At 37.1% G+C, this 16,498-nt stretch overlaps 1 protein-coding gene across 18 annotated transcripts in view; it reads right to left on the bottom strand.

Moving 5' to 3' along the window:
• BBX (BBX high mobility group box domain containing) overlaps window positions 1–16,498 on the bottom strand; it is a 255,771-nt gene that overhangs the window by 141,469 nt on the left and 97,804 nt on the right. For 8 of the 18 annotated variants that reach the window (XM_053663011.1, XM_053663017.1, XM_053663016.1 and 5 more), the window contains one exon: window positions 7,618–7,691. The exons of the other annotated variants lie outside the window; for them this stretch is intronic. The gene's annotated coding sequence lies outside the window, so the exon portion shown is untranslated. The remainder of the gene's footprint in view (window positions 1–7,617; window positions 7,692–16,498) is intronic. 18 annotated transcript variants of the gene reach the window in all.

Below are 16,498 nucleotides of genomic sequence, written 5' to 3'. Positions count from 1 at the left end.
ATCTAATAAACACAATAAATTAATGAGAAAAACAGAACCAGAGACATGGAAACATGGAGTAGACGTATAGGGGAGAATGGTGGCAGGAGGAGGAAGAGGCCACTCAAAGAACACGCATGAGTGACACATGACCATGGACAAGGGAGAGGGGATTGACTGTGGGCTAGAGGGGAGGGCTGGGTGGAGGGGGCAAAAGGGGGAAAAACTGGCACAACTGTAATAGAACAGACAAAAGAAGAGGAAAGAAAAAAGAAAGAAAGAAACCTGTGCACTGTAGTGCCTATGGTAATAGTTTTAAGTACCTTAAAACATTACCTGAATTGCAGTCTTTCTGCCATGAAGAGACACCTGGTAATAAATGGTCTATAGTAAAAACTAAGGAATACTGAAATAATTACATAATTCATCCACTTTTTCAAAATAATATAACTGCAGCAGATGAAGAACAACTGCAAACTAAACTAAGCAATTTATTATAAAAGTCAACATAAAACCAAAACATAATAATATGTATCATCTTTACAGATCAATTTGAGTAAAGAAACACCCTGAAAATACCCCGCCCCATCCTGCTACAATAAAATACCTAAAAGTGTACTTCGGTCAACCTTTCCTGGTACACCTTAACTGAATTCGGGCACCACACAGCATCTCCTAAAGCTGAGCCTGAACCAGTTTCTACCTTAAATCTCACAGCCTTTGCATGTGCTTCCCTGGCAGGGCTGTTGACAGAGTGTTAGAGAAGCACTTGGCAAAAGTCTTACTTGTCTTATCAAACGCCAGCTGAGTAAGTGTACACTACAAATGAGCCAGGAGGTACCCAGAGTTAGTTTGCTGCTCATTTTAAGTTCTTAAACCTGCTAACAGTTATTGATTAAAGGACTAAGTTCAAACTTAAAGGCACAAAGTAACATTTATTTATTTTTTCCACTTGTTTATCTATTTATTATTAGGGGGAAAAGGAGGGAGAAAGAGAGGGAGAGAAACATCGATGTGTGAAAGAAACATCAATTGGGTGCCTCTCATCCATGCCCCAACAGGAGACCAAACCCTCAATGCAGGCATGTACCCTGAGCAGGAACCAAGCTGGCGCTCTTTCGGTCTGCGGGGTGATGCCCAGCCCACTTAGCCACATCAGTCAGGGAGCTTTCCTTTTGTAATCGTATTTTTTCGATTACCATTTAACCCCCCTAAAGAGAGAGATTTATTTTTGAAGAACATTCCTCTCCCTGAACTCAGACTGGGAAAAATAATTATTTCCAAGTATACCGGGAGATACTTATTAACACCAAGTTCAACGGAATACAGAGTTAATGAAATGTAAACTCCTGTAATACTGACTCACCAAATGTTTAGCGGGCAACTTCCTTATGCCAGACACCGTACCTAGGTTTTGGGGCTACAGCCACGAAAAAAATACTCTGTTGTGTACACTTAAGTCCCTTCGTTTCTCAAAGAGGTGATATGAAAAAACTATGTGCGTGGCTCACACATACAACACTTATATGTGCATATGCAGAATATCCTGGAAATGCTGCATTTATTTTATACTAAACTGCACAGAAATTCTGAGAGAAATGTTATTGGAAATTCTGTCCCAATATATTCATTTATCTTCCTGGGGAAACACACTTCTCTAGTCCAGAGATCAGAGGACATACAGCCTTCAGTATAAAACTACTTAACTCACCCACTACCTTTCAGAGTAGTAATTATTAAAAGCATAAAGCAAAGTCATTCCTGAACTTATTTAAACTGTCCTTAACCAGTAAATTCCACGAGCAGTAGACTGATCCTACTCTTGAGAAGAAAAGCACTGCTGAGATGCTTTGTATACAGGGCTACGAGCTTGAGTCAGTCTGTATAGTGTTTTTGGAAAAACTGAAATCAAGAATAGATGAAAAAATTAAGATAGATTTCAACCACCAAATTAAAGTGACATCCCAAAGCTAGAAGACTGCTCAATAGCTTATCCTTTGGTCTATAAACATACAAAGTGAGATGATATATGTTATCAATCAACTGTTTAACTCAGAAGGGTTTATTTGTTTTTGATCATATGCATATTTTCTGTAGTAGGCATCAAATCACCAGAAATTGAAATCATCCTAGTGATAGAACACACGTATTTTTTAAAAAGTTCAAAGACAACACTAAGTTCAGTTGAGTCTATGTCAATATCCAATATGTAAATGTATTATTTACCTATCACTTATCCTAAATGTCTATCAACTGACTTACCCAATAAAACAAACATACCACAAGCAGAAAGAAGTACTATAATTCAATGAATTGCCTTTACACTACTAAAATTCAACCAACCATTACCTTCCTCTAAGCAGGGGAAGGAAGAAGGGAAAAGGGCATTTTAAAAAAGGGATGGACGCAGGGCAATAAACAGGTAGATTTAGGACTTCTTGAGTCCAGCTGGCATTATTTGAAATACATACTCTTTTCTTCCTGTTAACCAGACTCTTAAGTACAGTATATACCATTCTCGGTTTGAATTCACAATTGATTCACAGAGTAAAAGAATGCTGTCTTGGAAAATGTGAAATGGCTTGATTATAAGTAAGCAGAAACAAATATAACCATAACCCAAGAACAACTGTCTTATTCCCCAACCTAATTTCCAGATACATTCTATTCTTATAATGAATACACATAGAAATTAATTTTTACAATGACGTAATTCCTTCATTATACAAAACACACCGGTTTTCAACTTGATATTTTACTTATAAGAAACTCATTTTCATGCACAGTGACTTTAAAGCACATGAAATATTATTTCAGTAATTCAAATGTCTCCCACCTCCAAGATCCAAAGACATTTTTAGAATCTTAGATGACTGTAATAAACTAGGTTTTTTGTTTACATATTAAATAATACAGAAAGTATTTTCTTTTAACTTCCATTTAAGTCTCTGGTACAGAAAAATAATTACCTCTCTTACAGACTGAATTGGTTGCCCTCGAATTCACGTCAGAGCCCAAACCCCAATGTGACTGTGTTTGGAGATAGAACCTGTAAGTAGGTGGAGGTTAATTCAGTAAGGACTTTAGGTTCGGGCCGTCATCCAATGGAACTGATGTCCTTCCTCTTCACTGAAGAGGAAGAGACACCAAGGAGTGCTCTCTCTCATGTACAGAGAAAAGGCCAGGTGAGGATACTCTCAAAACCAGAATTTGCCCACACCTTGATCTTGGACTTTTAGCTTCCAGAATTGTGGGGAAAAAATGTGTTAAGCCATTCAGTCTTCGGTATTTTCTTATGACAACCCACGCAAACTATAACATCTCTAAAAATGAGAAGCTTGTATTTTGAGGTAGTTTTACTCTGCTGATAATGCAGCTAAATGAGTGGCTGGTGGTAACAAAGATGATCCATTTAAAAAAGAAAAAGAACTGGGCCAACTTGAAGAATAAGTCACTCTCCACCCCTGAATTTTTATATATGTTAGATTCTAAATTTAACAAATGAAATTTTCATTTTAGAAACAGCATAAAGCTGTGCACCGTGAGATACCACCATGCTGGGCCTGACTCGGACAGTATGATGGGATGGTGTCTACAGAGAAGGCCACAAAGGCGTCGACATAATTTAACCCTCACTGGAAAATAACATCAGAAAAATACTGAAAATTGAAATGCTGATTCTGGAGAAACCCAACAGCATTCGCTCTATATGGTGAAGAAAATGTGAGTGCCACTAGCTCCTGATTTTGTATGTTGCCACGAGATGACATAAAATTTTATTTCTTTGAGCCCTGGCCAGGTAGCTCCGTTGGCTGAAGAGCCATCCTGATATGCCAAGGTTGTGGGTTTGATCTTTGTCCAGGGCACAGACAAGAAAATTTTCTTTCATGCTGATCTCATTAATATTCAGAGTAAAGACCATCCATCCACATTTGGAAATCACTCTTCCCCTAGGACTTTTACATTCTCAGTGGCAAGAAGTGAATTATTAGACTGTAGGTGGCTAATATTTCTATAGAACTCAACCATTCATTGATTAAAATACAGCCACTTCCAATTTTCAGTAGAACTGCAGAAGAATACAAAGATTCTTAGGCATTCGGGATAATTTTTTAAAACTCTTGGAGGCAGATATGTGTGTTTATATATAAATACACACACTTTAGACATACACATACTGTCAGATGTTTTAAAGGTATTTTATAGTGCATTGAAAATTCCTAAATTTTGACCACATTTTTCTTTTTTAAAAGTACTACTTCTTGAGTGTTTCCCAAGTGCCAGGCAATGTATGAGACCTGGCACATGGGAAGCACTTGATAGAACTACTTCATTTATTATCACAATCCCACAAGGTAGAGATCATTATCCCATAATAAGAGGACAACACAAAATTGCAGAGAGGTTAAACAACTGCCTAAACTCCTTCAGTTAAAAAGTGCCAGATACAGGATTTATGCCTGTTTCCCTGAATCCACAGATGTCTAAGAATGTTCCTTTCCCCTAGTCGTAAGGAACTAAAAACTATCAAAAAAAGGCATTGTTTCTATACTCCTAGATTTTTATATCATCTAGGTCTGGTCATCTATCCACACAGGTCTGGTAGCAATGTTTAATAATACCGGTGGAACTAATCAAATCAACACTGGCTGAGTTTTCTATGCCTAGAAGTTTTCTAGAAGACTTAGGAGACAATAAAGTATTGTACAGTGAATAGGACCTCAGTTGGAGTATCTGAGAAAACTGCTCATATACAATTGTTAACCTCCCTACAGTGTCTGCATTCTCTCTCTCCAGAATGACTATTCAAACTGATTTTAAGAGGAGTTACTTGGCTACTGTTATCTGGTAAAATTATTGTAGTCTACAGGAAAAGCAAAATATTCATTTTGTCATTCTCTATATACATTCAGTTTGGTAACATCTGTCAAAGTTCTGAAACCTATTAAACATAGGCAAGAAATTATTATGAGTACCATTACTTCCCTTCTCTAATTCTGAATGTAAACAAAAGAGGGTCCACAGTAATTTCCATTTGTTTTAAAAGTACTTATAAAAACTGTAATTTAAGTCTATTATGTATACCACAGACGCTCACTGCATGGTAGAAAAAGTCCTAATGTTCAAAAACATCAAGAGTCTCTTGAATTTGATCAATTCCTCATTCCTTAAAGCTTGTTACGGACAGCGTGTAACAGCTCACTGTGTTCCATGTAATAAGAAAAGAATTCATGGTCAAATAATTTTACATGTTAAACAGATACATTTACTATGGAATTTCTTGGAAGCTAAATATACAATGTGTAGTCTGTCTCTTTAGAAGAGCTATTAATGGGGTTATTTATATTATTAGATATTATAATGAAAATATGCGCAGTGCCTCCCTATCAGCCTTTCCCTACTCCACCCCTCTCAAAAAGCTACTCCTACTCCGTGACAGGAGGGTTGGTCATGTGACATGCTTTGGCCAAGGAAACATAAGGGGTAGTGACATGCCACTTTTAAGTAGCAGTTTAAAGAGCCACTATTCCACCACCACCCTTCCTCCTTCTGCCACAATACTTGTACATCCTAGATAATTAGAGAGGCTGTGCCTTCAGCTTTGGTCCAGGAACAAAGAGGACATGGAGCAGAGAGGCAGCAGACTCATCAGGATTGTAAACATGAGTGAACTGATAACACTGGGAATTCGTTGGATAATGAAACATAACTTTGCCTATGCTGAATGATATGACGTGTCTCTTAGATTTATTGGGCCCTAGCATCCTTTTGCCACCAAACATTTTCCAGGATTTTTTCCATAAATTATTGCTGCTTTTGAATGGCATCTTTCCTATTTCTTAGTTAACACAACATTTAAGATGAATATATATATATATATATATATATATAAGCTAGAAGCATATAGAAAATGTTAGTCATTTTTAATTGATGTTCTTAAATTTTATCAGCAATTTAAACTTGTCAACTTCTGCTTACATTATGAATAATATGATATTAACATATAAATAAAATATTTAGTATAACTTTAGTTAATGTAGTATTTTTATTGACTAAATATTTTAATAGTCAATAAAATATTTTACTGAACTAATCAGACTAACATTCAAAAATCATAATCAAATGGCTACTTAAAAGTCAAGACTGTCGTCAACAAATGATTAACAATTTAGTTTTCTGAACAGGTCAGATAGTATGTATTCAAGTTTATGAAATTCAGAATTCTGCTGCAAATTGATTCTTTAAAATCTCACTATGCTCAACTCTCTTATTTGAAATTTTAGTATCAATATTCAACTATACTATAGTCCATTTTGCTGATCCAGTAAAACCATAGTCAACTGTATGCTAACTGGCATTCTTAAATCTAGAATGTGTTGGTCTAACTTAATTTTGTCTTAAAAGACAGCACAAAAAGGAGAAAAAGTAACTAAATCCTAATCTTCTCAATGGCATTAAGATTTTCTTGGGTGTTAAAATTCCCAGTGAACACACATTCGAGCTAAACTGCGTACATTTTTACTAGGTGTATGATCCTACATGGGTAACATTCAGCATAGGCCTTGTATTTATGCTCACATTATTAAAACAGCATTCAGCCATATATCTACTGAAACAAGCAGCACGGATGTTCTAAACAAATGTAATAAGCTAGCAAACAAAAATACTTAAAACAGAAAATATTTAAGATTAATTTTGAATTAATCAAAAATTAAAGAATAAGTTCATGCCCTGGAAACTGAGCTAAACCATATTTTCTATATTTGTTCATTTTTTAAAGTCTTGTTTCTCTTCAGATTGTATAAATCTTTCACCTTTTACTATATTTGTTTATTTCAATTTACAACAAATCCCTAAGTCTTATAAATCATCAATTCACCATAAAGTGTTTAGCCATCAGTAGGGCAATCATACATTTTATCCTCAAATGAGAAATTTGAATGATTAAGTAACCATTATTAAAATTAAATGTAATATATATTGCCATATTTGAAACTATTAAAACTTTTTTCCTTGAAGAAACAACTTTGAAAGTAACATACACAAGAGGCCAGACATAGCATTTGTGAGTTGCAGAGTTTGATATAATTTGTCACCTGTATATATTTTATAATCTCAACTTTTTCTTCATTGGGTGGTTTTCACATTCAAAACAGTATCATGATGCTGCCATACATTCCTCTATTATTTTTATTAGGTAAAAAACACCTTCCATAATGCTTTGATACTGATTAACATTTTGATTACAACATAAGGCAGTGCAAAAATAGCTTTTGGGGAATAGACCAATTTACTCTTTAGTTATGTAACCTCTAGATATTCAGTACTTGAATAAATTGACTTTTCACCAATAGTATATTACTATGGAGAAACAATTAGAAACTGTGAAATAGTTTATATAAATTCAGGATTTTAAAGAAATAACTTACGTGATGATGGAGATTAAAATGCCACTTTAAAAATACAATAAAATTGACAAGAAAAAAAAACCACAATTATCACACTTCTCTGATCAATAAGGAAGGTGAATGCATCAGGTAAGAAAAAGTTGAGATCTGCTCTGAGGACACGTCGTCCTTGACTGCTTCACTGCTTTGAGTTAAGTAAGTAAGATGGCACCTTCAGTGCTGTTCTTACCAGTCAAGTCAAGACTTTCCATTGTGATCTCAATGGAACATCAGAATTCCCAGCTCCCGTGATGCAGCAGGATTCTGTGAATGGTCATAGCAAAGTAGTTAAAATGGTGAGCCACAAAGGCCTTTCAAACACAGCTAACACTTACTGTCCTTTACCAAAATAATCCCCCCAAATGAAATTAATGACCAAACTATCAAAATCAAACAAGTTAGTAAAACTCTCTCTGTTAACACTGTTTAGAAAAAATGTACTAAAGTGTTTTTTGGTCAACTTGAATAAAAAGACAGTCATTAAAATTACTCAATGGGAATTCTGAGATAAAAGTTACAAAGAATTACAGCAATCTGTTTGCAAAGCAAGTGTAGAATTACAGACAAATCCCCTGAAAAAACATGATGTTATGCTGGCATCCTGACTAGTTGTTTTATGTTCTGTAAATGACTGGCTCAACCCAACCAGGTAAACTGTGATTTGGATATTAATAACTTAAATTTACTTTTTAAATATTTTAAAATTAATGAGTGAAACAAGATAGTTTTTTAAGGGGGATGGGAAGACACATACAAATAGAGAAAAGCTGGTCATAAACAATTACTTTCTAGCTATGAGTGATCCAGTAAATGTAAGATGAAAATCAGCAAAAAGGTATGCACACAAATTAGAGGGAAAATTTGACATTATACTGCAAAGAGAAACATATAACTACACTGTATCATTTTTAAGAATAAGTTATTTCAGTTTCTATGTGAGACATTCATTTAGTTTCTAGGGTGCTTCATTTATACTAAATTGACACTCAACTAAGGCAATTTCCTGCACCCCTAAAGATCAAGACAATGTATTTCTTTACCATGAGTACATTATAACATCCTCTAGAAATCAGGCATCACTTATCAGCTTATAGGTTTACCAAAATTGGTCATTTTATGGTTTGACTGAATTTTTTCCCTAATCAGTCACTATAGTATGGAAGAACTGGCTCTTACACATTAAATATAAAAATGTGTAATGACTGGCTTCTGGTCAGGATGGCAGCATAGGTAAATGCAGTGCTCACATCCTCCCACAACCACATCAAAATTACAACTACACTATAGAAAAAACCATGATTCAGAACTGCCTGAATTATAGCTGAACAGAAGTTCTACAAACTCAGAATATAAAGAAGCCACATGGAGAGTGGTAGGAGGGGCACAGAGAAGCAGAGGCTGGTCCCACACCCACAGATGGTGGGTAAAAATTGGAAGGATATTTTCACTGCAGAGGTACCCTCAGAGGAGAAGGGGTCCAAACCTTACCAGGCCTCCTTACTCCATGGTTCCAAAGCTAGGAAGCTAAGTCCTGGCATCAGGGTGAGACTTAGAGAGGAAGCTTTCTCCCAGACAGAAGTGCTGTCAGAGGCCATTATTCCTTTGTTGACCCCTCCCCCAGCAGAGCCAGCAGGAGGGAGCCACATCTCAGTGGCCGTCAATCTGGCTATCACTGTCTGCCTCAACCTGGTCCTTCCCTGGGATCCCACCCCACTCAACTTGTGGGCCCACCCTAGGTGTTTCTGGTGGCTTTTCCGTAGGAATGGCCTATCTTGGCTCATACTTCAGACATTCCTAAATCTCTCAAGCAGCATCTGCCCTCAGTGTGCCCAGTACTTGCTAAGTGACCTCAGTCTTGGCACAAGCAGCAGCCAGCCTCAGTTTGCAACGTGGCCTCTCCTGGGTACCTCCAAGCCCAGCACAAGTAGCAGCCATCTGCAGATCACTTTGTAGCTCATGCAAAGTACCCCAGGCAGGGCACAGGCAGCAGCTGACATTGGCCTACACCTCCTAGGAGGCCCCAGGGCAAATGCACATGGTGGACACCTTCAGACCACATCAGAATACCACCCAACCATCTCCACAAGTGACGCACTTAAGGAGCAGCCAGCAAGCACCACAGCCTCGCTGACACGAGTTCTGCTCCATGGGGTGTGACTCTGCACAGCTGATTCTCCACGGTGGTAGCAGCCAGTCCTTTGTAGCCAATTGGCCTGGAGGTAAACCTCTCCCACTGAGGTGACAACAGCAATCAAGGCTCAACAACGGGAATGTGTACAAAGCCCACATGGGGAGCGGGGCAGGTGCAACTAAAGAGCCCAGCTCAGGTGAAAAGGGAGGCTGTGCCACCAGACCCTACAGGACACCTACTACATTAGACCATACTACCAAGCCCAGGAGACACAGCTCCTCTACCTAATACATAGAAACAAACACAGGGAGGCTGCTGAAATGAGGAGACAAAGAAATGTGTCCCAAATGAAAGAACAGAACAAAACTCCATATAAAGAACTAACCAAAATTGAGACAAACAATCTACTAGATACAGAGTTCAAAACACTGGTTATAAGGATGCTCAATTAAATTAGGGGAAGAGTATTGGAATTTAGTAAGAACTTCAACAGCATAAAGAAAGACATGGAAACCATAAAAGAGAATCAGTCAGAAATGAAGAATACACTAAATGTAATGAAGAATAATTTATAGGGAATCAACAGTAGACTAGACAAAGCTGAGAATCAAATCAGGAATTTGGAATATAAGGAAGCAAAAAGCACCCAATCAGAACAGCAAATAGAAAAAAGAATTCAAAAAGTGAGGATACTGTAAAGGGCCTCTGGGATAGCTTCAAGTGTACCACCATTTGCATCATGGGAGAGCCAGAAAGAGAAGAGAGAGCAAGAAACTGAAAGCCTATTTGAAAAAAAATGACAGAAAACTTCCATAACCTCATGAAGGAAACAGACATACAAGTCCAGAAAACACAGAGAGTCCCAAACAAGATGAATCCAAAGAGCCCCACACCAAGACACATCACAATTAAAGTGCAAATGATTAAAGACAAAATGAGAATTTTAAAAGCAGCAAGAGACAAGCAGTTAGTTACCTGTAAGAAAGTTCCCATAAGACTGTCAGCTGATTTCTCAACAGAAACTTTGCAGGCCAGAAGGGACTGGCAAGAAATATTCAAATTGATGAAAAGCAAGAACCTACAACCAAGATTACTCTACCCAGCAAAGCTATCATTTAGAATTGAAGAACATATAAAGAGCTTTCCAGAAGAGAAAAAGCTAAAGGAGTTCATCACACCAAACCAGTAGTACATGAAATGTTAAAAAGCTTCTAGAAGAAGAAAGAGGAGCAGGAGCAGAATGAGCAGCAGAAGGAGGAAGAGGAGGAGAAGGAGAGGTATGAAGAAAAGGAGAAGAGAAGAATAAAATATATTAATAAAATGGCAATAAATATGTATCTATCAACAACTAAACTAAATAAATGAATAAGCTCAACAGAAACAGACTCATACATACAAAGAATATTTTGATGGTTACCAGATGGGAGGGAGGAATATTGGATGAAAAAGGTTAAGGGATACAGAAGTGCAAATTGGTAGGTACAGAATAGTCATGGGGAAGTAAAGCAGAGCATAGGGAATATAGCTAGTAATATTCTAGTAGCTGCGTATGGTATCAGATGAGTACTGGGTTTACCAAGATGATCACTTTGTAAGTTATATATAATGTCTAATTACTGGGTTATACACCTGAAACTAATATAATATTGTATGTCCACTGTAATTGAAAAGTAAAAAATTACTTTAAAAAGAATTAAAAAATAGAAATTTAAAAAAATATGTAATGATTCATGTGAGAAACTGAGTAATCCTATTAGATTCAGAGGATCCAGTTGTCGGCCAATACTACTGAAGAAAATAATATCTGGAAAGAATGAGTAAAATATTAAACTATCTCATCTAGCTTTATGTAAGGTACTACTCATTCATCCATATTTTTTTAAAACAAAGATAGGGATAAAAGCATAAATTCAGATCTTTGAAGCTATCTACAAAGAATACATATGAATATTTTCAAAATAAATGACTTTTTACTAAGGCAACATATAATTCTTAATTATCAGAACAAAGGTAAGTAATATTATTAAAATGCTACTTTAAGAAATTACATATACTATCATATTCATTTGCATACCTTTCCTTCATATAAATCCATAAAAGCCAATATAGAGAATCATTATAATAAATACTGTAAATAAATGAGTAAAAATTGTGAAGTAAAAAAATAACTATAAATAATTGTCAGAAAAATCAATTGGTATAAGTTAGAAATTCAATACAGTTTGTATTGCCAAAATTGAGAGAGGAGCATCTACCATTAATTTTGACAGAATGGGTTTAATTTTTATTTTGGTTAAAGACTGGTTTACTTTTTAGTCTAAGAAGTGAGGACATGCTATCTGAGAAATGGCATGTGCTAATATATGCTATATACTGAACTTCTTTTAAAATCAAAATAAACTATCAATAATCTTCAGATACCCTCATAGATTGTTTCTTGCCAATCTTACATATACCCCCAAAACAGACCATAACTATACCTTACTTTGATTTTACTGCCCAATAAATTTATCACCTATGATGAGTAGAGAGGAAGGAGGTTGCCTATGCTGCAGCCTATATGAGTTTTTAACTCTTAGGAGAACAAAGAAGTCACATTGGACTTCACTGACTAGGGGAGAGAAGCCAGGGATTCAGTCACAGAGCAGAGTCCTTTGCAAGCCTGAAGACCCTGCTTGAAACAGACTTCCTTTGATAGTCAGACTTAAAGAGACTCCAGATTTTACCTGGCCTTTACAAAGCCCAAGTGAGTAACTTCAGAAATACGGTTTCAGTATAAGCTATTCTACATTTAAATTACAAGTACTTCACAAAGTATGATGAAGTATATATATGTTGTTATTCGAATTGTGTATGTTGAAGTATATGATGTTATTCGATGGCTATGTGACATGTCAGGAGGGCAGATGGGCAAGCAGGGGGAGATGCCTAAAGTGTGAACACAACCCTGCAAAATAGTGATTTGAATGTGCCTTTTTTTTCCTCAATAATTTTATTTAGTTATTTTTCAAGTACAGTTTTTTGCCTGTTTATCCCATCCCAGCCCCCCCACCCCATGCTCCCCACCTCCCTCCCATTTTGAATGTGCCTTTAGACCAAAGCCAGAGTAGATTTGCACCTGAGCCAACTCTTGCTTCTCTGTGTTCTCTGGGTCCTACTTCAGCTTCCTCTCAAACCCCACTCTCACCCATCCAAGGCCTTGGATTCTTGACTCCCCATTACTTAGTTCCCACAGCCTCATTAAGAATGTGTCCCCTTTTCCTTCACAAGACCTCTAATTCCCACCCATGGCACTGCATCCCATAGGATGCACACCTAGCTAGGACTATCTGGCACAGCTCAGGAGTCCCCCTGGAAAACTTCATCAGGGCAGGTAGATCAGCTACCTATGAAATATCTATTATCTGACCCTTATTAAGAATAGATTTTTCACGGGCCTGCGAACCACATGGTTGCGGCTCGATTCCCAGTCAGGGCACATGCCTAGGTTGCAGGCCAGTTCCCAGCAGGGGACTCATGAGAGGCAACCATACATTGATATTTCTCTCCCTCTCTCCTTCCCTTCCCCTCTAAAGATAAATAAATAAAATTTTTTTAAAAAAGAATAGATTTTTCAGGTGCTCTATCTTAAAGATCTATCCAAAGCCACCAATGAACTATCTCAAAGCAACTGGATTTATAGCACAGCTTACAAACTGCCCCTTAGGGTACTATATTTTAAAAAGCTAATTATACTAAAAAAAAGGTGAGGTGCCACTTCTTACAGTGAGGCAGACTCCCAATTAGTATTAATGTCCAATATAACATTCAAAGTCACGTCAGGGCAAAATCCCCTTCTATGCCGACACCGTATGCTTTGCGCCCTGATGTCACAACCACATAGTCAGTGCAGAAGGGATGCCAAGGCAACCATGTTGCCCACTTATGTGAAAGAATATTTAATTCCCATGAATGACTGCTTTTCTGATGTTTTCATCATTCCCTGGTTAATAGATTAAGTTTTAACTAACTCATTTTCATACATAACCTTAATTCAATCAAGCTCAATAAAAGTCATCCCAGACCGCAATTATTTGCTAAGGAACAATTATGTTTAAAAAATTGCTGGGCATGATATAAGGCATGGTACAGATGCCTCTCCATTTATGGAGCCAGAAACAACACAAAAAATAGCCAAATTGCCAGAAGAAAGGGAAATACATTTCCTCCTCATAGTCCTGAAAATACTGATGAATTTACACCTGAAGAAAAACAAAAGGGAGCACCTAAGAAAGCAAACTTTAATAATTAGTACTTTCAATTTAGGTTTATGCTTTGAAAGAGGTGGTATTTCTAAGCTAAGAGTCAGCATGACCTCTGAGAGCTGAGACAAGGCCAGGTCACAGACAACAGTCCCCACATCCAGTCTTTCACTAGCTGCCTCCATCTTCCCAGCAATTCTGTATTCCAATCTCCACTTTACAATGCAGGTTTTCGTTAAGGGTTTTCCTATCCTAAAACTACTTCTTTACACAAATACAATTCCTATAGTTCCCTCAATTCACTTTTATGTATTATGCCTACAAAAAAACTTTAATGTATCCTTTTTGTAAGTCAAAAACTTCTATTTAACTAAAACCTTCCCTGTTTTGTGTGTATATAAAGTCCCCCGCCCACTCCACTCTACCCTATATTCCTTTAATATCCTCAATTGTGTTTTGTACAATTAATATGGTACTGAAAATGCACGTGAGCTGTTACACAATTTTGGGCAATGAGTTCCACGCCTCAGGTCACTGTGATCCACCACAAGGTAAAGAATGTTTTTCCTAGAAATGATAAGCTGGTAGTCTGGCCTCCTGTCAAATCATTTTCTGAAATAAAATATCTTCATATAGAAAAAGATAAATACAGGGAAATACATATACATGTATACACATATACGCATTAACATATAGAGATTATATACACACATATATGCTTTTTAGTAAAACTGTTATCTTTATTTTATAAGACAGTGACAATAAAAAGTATGAATAGAGATAACACTTTTAAAATCACCCACCTCAACTATCTTTTATAGTTAAAGCTTAAATCATAGCAATTTCGCAAGCATTTTTGGGCAGACATGAATCTTTCACAGAAATTACAAATCTCAGCTCTACAAAGAATGAAAATCTCTTAAGGGAAAATGTAATTCTGACGTACATCTTTATTACCTTTCCACCCCCACCCTTGCATTTCCTCATGACCCGGAGCCTTTGAGTTAAGAAACCATAAACAAGGCAAAGCAAGTCTTAAGTGTTCCCTAGATATCCTACAGTAAAACCGAAGCAGCTGCTAAGTCATTCCAGACGTGTCCATCTGTTTGGATTCCCAGGAAGGTGTTAGAAAACACTAGCAGGAGGACAGAAAACTCTAGCATTCATGGTTTGACAGGAACCTCTTACATGACTCAATATTCACCAATTAGAAAAGTATGCCTTAAAAACTACCTACTGCCTACCTACATGCCAACAACACAGACACAAATGATACAACCTTTTAGAGTTCTAGAAATTATTAATGACCTACTACGTATTAACACTGCGAAAGGTATTACAAGAGTTGCTATCTTCTGAAAGCTGATGCTCTAGTTGGGTAATCGCACACACATGCATGCACACATTAATAATAAACAAATGTACAATGTCAAAATGATAAACAAGGAATTTTTTTAAAGTTAGAATGCACAAGGGAATGTTTATGCAGGAAATGAACAAAGCTGGAACCTGAAACACTGGGGACAACTGGGGTGGGGAGAGGGGACAGAGGAGGGTGTTAGAGGCCCAGGCACAGGGTAAGTTAAGCTTCAATACTGAAAACCATGCTACAGGGGACAAAAGGCAGCTGGTTGAAGTGCAAGGTTCATATCAGAAAATGGAACATGAAATGTGGGCAAATAAGAAAGTAATGCAATTTTCTCTTTTTTCCCCTCTACGGTCCCATAAATAGCAGACTGGAACAGCTTGGTGTTCTGCAAAGCATACTGACCTTAAGGCCAAACCCTGCATCTACTGTTACTCCCCTCCAATTGTGGGCCAGTTCCTGAGACTCTCTGAGACTTCATTCCACATCTAAAAACTGAGATATCAATCCCTACACCTCCAAAGGTTGCCTTACATTTTTAGAAGGTATTTTAAATATAAAAGGCTTGATATATAGTAAGTGCTCAATAAATGCTAGTATTCTCACTAGAGTTAAAGCTAAGTGACAGGAAAGCATTTAATAAAGGTACATTGGGAATACAATGACATTTGCCTTGAATATTCTCAGCATTTGCACGATTAAATGAATTGGTAGTTTCATATGGTATTTCACTGCAAATTTTGTTTTAGTTTAAGTGGTTTTAACATATGTTTAATTCTGAGTCTTAGAAGCCATTTCTTATTACCAATTTCAAGGTGCATTAGCTAATTTGACAATATGGATATTTTATTATAAAGCTCATTTGCCATAACATTGTTGTTTGAGGAACCATGGTACAACCATGAATTTCTGCAGTTTCTGTAAGTAGACACAGAAATGAGTAGGCATTAGTCCAGTTAGATAGCCTGGCAGGGAGGCTCTGAATGGCTCTTCTATATTCCCATTAACTATATAAATGTGCCTTTGACCTTCTCAGTCAGGGGAAATTGCATGTTTAAGGCAGAAGGAGTTTCAGTTCCAGGAAGAGTATAAAAACATGCTTGCCAGCAGCTACATCAGGAATACCGACACGAAACCGCCAGGTACTTTGGGAAGATTCATTAGCTCCATCAAGCCACTGAGCACTGAGCTGGAAAATAGAAGGTTAGAATAAGCCAGTGCTGTGAGATATCTCGCCTGTGGGTAACCTGGGTGAGCGCAAAGAAACTCTGGCCTACACACTTTAGAAATTAGCCCATTCCATCAGGGAGGGGTTCTGCAAGAGAAACCCACT

The sequence above is a fragment of the Artibeus jamaicensis genome, unplaced genomic scaffold, assembly GCF_021234435.1.
Source record: "Artibeus jamaicensis isolate MK-2021 breed Jamaican fruit bat unplaced genomic scaffold, CSHL_Jam_final contig_3126, whole genome shotgun sequence".
Taxonomy (NCBI): Eukaryota; Metazoa; Chordata; class Mammalia; order Chiroptera; family Phyllostomidae; genus Artibeus; species Artibeus jamaicensis.
This window is presented reverse-complemented; position numbering and strand designations above follow the sequence as displayed.